A 6,581-nucleotide genomic window follows, 5' to 3' on the forward strand; every position below is an offset into this window, starting at 1 on the left:
GATCCGGGTGTCGTTCTATTAGAGGTTTTACGGTAACTCGGCTCAAACATGGAATTTCTGTTTGCACTAAAAAGGGAAATGTAAAACTTAACAAGACCTTCAAAACTATACCTAATTCAATTATGTTTGAATGCCGAGTTTTAGTCCAAAGGTTGTAAAACAGAGTTAGGTTGAGACAATTGAGCTCAAACTTCAGTTGACAGCGTGAGGATCTTTCCATGACAGTTTTTACAGTATGTCAGAACGATCTTATTGGCTCTTAGACGCAATTAGCTTAACAAGACTTATAATTAACTTTTGCAGACAAAACCAAAACTTCCCCCTACCAACATCTACATCGATTTAACAACTGACAAAGGGCAGGTGAAAATAACTGACGACTAAAAAATTGGCAAAATTTACTACGAAAAATTTTCTGGATTCCACACGAAAAAAGAACATCCAGCAGGTGACAACCAAGAAACATATCTACTTGAATTGACAGATATCATCAGAATATCTGGATATGTCCGATTCCATGTCAACTCGCTAATCCGACTTACTTCCCGCGCGTTGACGAATGTTGACGTAGATTTCGGGTTTTAGTGGGTGATAGGGTGTGCCTCGTTATTTTTGGAAGCTAGAAGGATGGACTAGGAATTCGTGACCAAGGATTTAGGCACTTAAGTTGGGGAGTCCGTTCCCTTTCAATTCATATCATTTCCTATGAAAGATAAAAAAGGTCCATTGATAAAATGGTTATCATAATATCAAAAACAAGTTTCTAGTTGAAATATCTTTGCTATCGCTTACAGGAACCGAGACGCATTGAGTTAAAGCAGACGAACCCACAAAGCTTTGAAATTAGGTATATTTCCATTTGTGTTAAAATCGGATTGTCCGATTTAAAGAAGTCATAAATATCTTTTTTAATGTGTATTTGAAGATTTCTAAAAAATTTGTTGGTATTCCTACGGAACAAATCTTTTCTCGGTTTGCCTAGATTCAACTGTTCCGGGATGAATGGAGCAACCTACTGGTACTAACTTTGCGATCAATTATCTCGATACCCATAAGAGATAATCAAACTCTGTCAACTGCTACATTCTTTGTCATAATATCACCAATATTTTGTCAGTTGACAGTTTTTTTATATCTCTTATAGAAACCGCTGTAATTGAGCTCAAAGAGAAAATGTGCTTATGGGTTACGGTACAGCTGTCAAAAACAAGACCACGAACATGCTGTAGGTAGGTGGGACCATGCCGTCCGTTCTTTCGGAAATGAGCTTTGCGGTATCTTAGTAACTCCAGAAGTACCGTAATCAAAAAGCCGTGGTTCTGTTTCCAACAGCCATAGGTTACGGTAGGTTCAATTTAGGTATCTTGGGATAGGCTAGATTTTTTTTTCTTGGGTTACGGCACCTTGGGGCTCGACATGACCACCACAAGGATAGTTGGGTCAAGGATAATGGAGTACTGTATACCCACAGTCTACCCAGAGTCTCATTTTCCGGATTACAGTACTGTGCGCATACTTCAGGTCAAGGGCTCATCTCTTGGAGTACTGTACACATCAAATACAAAACCGTCTTGACCATTTGGACATCCCCCTCTAACATTTCACCTCCACCTCCCACGCCCCCTTCGATCCCTGTTTTTTCTGCACGAAACAAATCGGATGTGGCTCCATACAACATACAATTTGGTCGTCTTACGTCAAAAGTGTGAGATGTGTTACAATAGATGTATACACATACACACACAAAGAGGTACATAGTCACACTTTAAAAAGCCGAAAAGCGCTCGGATAATTTTCAACTTGTAATTCGACACCCACCCGGGGTGGGGGTTTCTTTTTTCTCTGTATACATGACGACGACGACCTCGAGGGGAAATGATGTTGCGAAGAAGAAGATGAGCATAGGTAGCAAAAAAAGAAGAGTAGATAGGATAAAGAATGGTATACGGTAGGAGAAAAGAGCAGAAGATTAGGAGTACGGGACTTCCTACACAGATCTCTGGATCCATATGAGATTATCGGGTATCTACCGTACCTCTCTATTTAGAGCCAATTTATCTCAGTTCCTGTACGAGATACCAAAAAGTGATCAACTAACAAAATATTGTTCAGTCTATGATAAGCATTTTGTTAGTTGAACATTTTTTGATTGCTCTTACAGGAAACAAGATAAATTAGCTCGAAATGGTAAAGTTAAAGAAAGGATTGGGATGGGGGGAGTGGACCACCTCCCTTCCCAAACACGCATTTAGGTCAACTTCGAGCTTATATGTATATCTCAGTTCCTGTTAAAGATATTAAAAAGTGATAAACTGACAAAATAATTATCATATTATAGTAAACATTTTGTCAGTTTACCACGATTTGATATCTCTTACCGAAACTGAGATAAATCCACTTGAAGTTGAAAGTCAAGGGGGGGGGGGTGTCGATCATGACCTCCTTGACCGTCAACTTTAAGCTGGTCTATCTTTATCCCTGTAAAACATTTCAAAAAATGGTCAATTATAAAATTGTTCATTATAATACGAAAAACTTTTTATCAGTTGACCACTTTTTTGTATCGTTTACAGTAACTCAGATAAATTGTCTCAAAGTTTGCGGTATATAGAATGTTCTAGAATCCACAGGGAGCTACAATACTATTTACCTACAAGAAAAAAAACGCATATTTTGTAGGTATAACAAAACAACAAAACGTACAAAATAGTTTTAGAACAAAATAGGGAAGAAAACAGATCTTTTTCTTGTTTTCACCTGGAAACATATTTTTTCTTTGAGTTAGAACAGGGAGTCCGTATATAGATTAGTCCTGAACTGTAAATTTTGGATTCTTATTGAAAACAGCGATAATGAAAAAATCAGAGCAAAAAAAAAGAGTTTTGGAAAATGAGGGAGAAGGAAAAAAGGAAAAAAAAGTGAGATGGGTATGTGATGAGGCGAAACATACACAGTGTGAAATATGATAGGGGTAGAAGGTAATGTGGTTGGTTACAAAAAAAAAAGAAACGTTGCAAAAATTAGAGAAAGGAAATACAAAAGTGAAAAATTTAGTTGATTTAGCTAGCTAGATCTAACTTTCCCTAGCTTAGGTTACTGTAAATACTCCAATAGAAGTCCGTCATATCCATGCACTTTGAGCTCAATTATCTCAGTCTCTAGGAGAGATATCAAAAAGTTACCAACTGACAAAATGTTTATCATAATATCATAAATATTTTATCAGTTGACCGTTATTTGATATCTATCACAGGAAACAAGATGTATAGGCTCTAAGTTAGGGGTTTGGGTGACCTTCTATTGGAGCATTTACGGTACCGTAACCTGTATTAATGAAACAGTCTCAATGTCACGCTATGTTTTAGGATTGCAGTATATGAAAATTAGTAACAAGCTTTTGAAAATAAATCATAGAATAGACCCCATCTCCCCTGTTCCAAATTCGAGCAATAGCGCTCCGCCGAACAAAATATTTGCAGCCTGAAAGCTGTCAACTTTGAAATCCTACAAAAGTGCTCCAAAATTTTTCGATTTGCCTGAAAATTTCAGACTTTACTGAACGATTATAGAGCTTTATTTTCGTAGTTGACAACTTTTTTGTACGAACCAAAATAAGCAAGATACGCGGTTTTGAAAAAACAGCATACCGTAACTACTCTGACAGAATGATAAAAAAGAATAGTCCTGAAAAGAAAACTGAAGCTTTAGTATTTTCGCTGCAAGATACATCCTTAACTTGTAAAAGTAAAAATCTAAACTTTATTAGTAAATTAAACCTACAGTAATCCTAAACGCTTGCCTCCTCAACAAAACAATGGAGGAGGGAAATGTTACAAAAATTCATTTTCGTAAAAATTTCTCGCTAAAAAGGGCGTAACAAATTCCCCGTCCCCATCCCCGTTGTCTCGAAAATGAAGGACGACTTTTTTTCAGTTTATAAAAAAAAGTTATCTGAAAAAAAATGCGCCGGCGCCTCGCGCGAGGCGCGGTACGAGATCCTTATCTGCTAAATTTCGGAAACAAATGAGACGCCGACTTTTAAGACAACTTTTTTGTGCAGTTTTTTTTTGGAAAGGTTGGGGTATTGAGGACAAGGACGGGAGGAGAAGTTTGAAATTTTTGAGAAACATTTTTCGAAATTTTTGTGGGTCGATGCGCGGAATCTAGATAAGGAAAATTGAAGAGTGGGAGGAGATGTTGTTGGAGTTTTGAATTTTACAAAACTTATTAAAAATAAGAAATCTCGAAAATTCGTTGGTATAAGCCCTTCGCGGAGTTGAACATGTGTAACAAATCTTGGAGGTGCCACGTTGCTACCAGCTGAGCTACGGTAGCTGAGCGGTCGACTGATGATATATAGGAAGGCGGCACGATAGTCATGAGATAAATAATAAGAAAAACACGCAAAATCTAGAGAAAGTGCAAAAATTTATATTTGACCGATTTTCGATTTGGACGACAAAATAATGAAATGCCAGACAATGATAATAGAGATGGCTAAAAAAAGTTTAGGACAAGGTCTTGGATTGTTGGCCTACAGTAACCCAGCTCAGTCTTGCCTGTCCCAATAGTTGACCAAGGCCAGGCCAAAAAAAGACGGATAACTAAAATTCGAGGAAACCAAGACCAGGATGTTTTAATAAGTAAAACTCAATCTATTAAAAATTTTTGGGTTTTATCAGTAGAGCGCGATTTCTAAGGTTTACTGATTTTTGAGAATTGAATCGAAAAAAGACGTTAAAAATTTCAAAATCGACAAAATCGAGACCAAACTTTTCGACTCTTTTTTTTCTCGGTAGAGTATCTCATCTCGAATTCGACGAAATTTAAACCAAAATTTTAAAACTATTTTAAAGAGAAAAACTCGCTCCACTGATAATTTTTTGGTTTATCAGTAGAGCGCAATTTCTAAATGATTTCTAGCTAATTTAAAAAAAATGATATATTTTGTGTTAAAAAACCGAATATTCGTATTAAAATTACGGAAAAAAATTTTTAATGAAAAGGCATTTGATGGAAGAGCGGGAGTTTTTTAGTACGCGAATTTAGGATTTGATTCCAGAAGATTTTTTTCAGAAAAAACATTGAAGTTCGCGGACTAGAAAACTCTCGCTCTTACACCTCGTACAGGAAAATTTGTTTTTCGATGCTATTTCTCGGTTTTTTAAACAATTTTTTGTAGTTTTATTGCGAAAAAATCGGGTTTTTCACACCAAATCTAGCTTTTTTTTCAAAAATTTAAAGTTTAGAAGTTGCGCTCTACTGATAAAAAGCCAAAAATTCATTAAATAGCTCTAAAATTTTGATCTGAATTTCTTCGAATTCGCCACTTTAGACATTTTTTCCTGTTTTTTTCAGGTAGCAGCAAACTTTAGAAATCGCGCTCTACTGATAAAGCCAAGAAATTATCAAAAGAGCGAGATTTCTTATTTCAAAAATTTGAATTTCGAACAGTTGAAAAAGGTGTAAATTTCATCAAATCCGAGATTTTTGACACCTTTTTTGTTTCGTTTTTTCGAACTATTTTTTCCAATATTTGCCACTTTTCACCGGTGTCAAAGTGTGTGAAGATTTGTACAGCCGGAGGTGAGGTGCTCGGCGAGCAGCCCTCCTGTTGTAAATATTTTTAGTTGTTATATTCGTTTTTGGCACGTGAAATCGGGTTACTGTGGGGGGAAATTTATTGGAAACATTCAGGCAAAAATAGGGGAAAATAGAGGGAATTTGGAGGAAAATTTAGTGAAAATAAAACAATAAAAACAGTGGGAAATTGATAGGTTTCAATATTGTTATCAGTAGCTTTATTCGCAAAAATAATGAAATAAAAATTTTTTAAGTTGAGCGGTCAGACCGGCTGGAGACTCCTCGGGGGTTGACCTGAAAAACCCACTCATTTTAATCCCCGCCCCTTTTTTCAGATCAAATGATTTCATTTTTCAGGTCCACTGATATTTTCAGGTGATGTGATGATCTGGAGTTTTTGAATTATCAGCTGCTTGACCTGGAGGAAGAGCAGGTGGAGAAAAATCTGGAATTTCAAAATTTTTTGTCTTCTCGGAGCTTGAAAATGTTCCTTAAATATTAGTTTGGAAGAAATTTCAGGAATGCATTATTTCATTTTTTTTTGTCCAGGTTACTGTAGTTTTCGTTTTGGGACCTTATTTTTAAACGTTTTTGTGGTCTTGAAAAACCAAAAAAACCAACTGTGTACGTGACGATTTTATATGACTTTTCCGCTCATCGCACCTAAATGCAACACGCTTCTTTGACCTGAAACTATACATATTTTTTCGAAATTTTGAACTTTTTCGGTCAGGTACCAGAAATCGACAGATCATACAATCGAAAAATCTGGAATTTCTGAAGAAAAAAAAATCTGAAAGTTCGGCAAAACTTTAATTTTGCGGTGATACCCAAAATAGCATACTTGTAATCCGGNGAATGGAGCTGGCATTTTCAAAGCTATGGTTTTGAATTGGGGTTTGAGAACTTACCGGAGCGCTTTGATGATGGCTCTCCCTTCTCCGGCGATGTGCGATCTCTTTTTGGGATTCTTGTGAAGCTTGAGCTGCTGGTGGATG

Source organism: Caenorhabditis briggsae (assembly GCF_000004555.2).
Source record: "Caenorhabditis briggsae complete genome, chrV, whole genome shotgun sequence".
NCBI lineage: Eukaryota > Metazoa > Nematoda > Chromadorea > Rhabditida > Rhabditidae > Caenorhabditis > Caenorhabditis briggsae.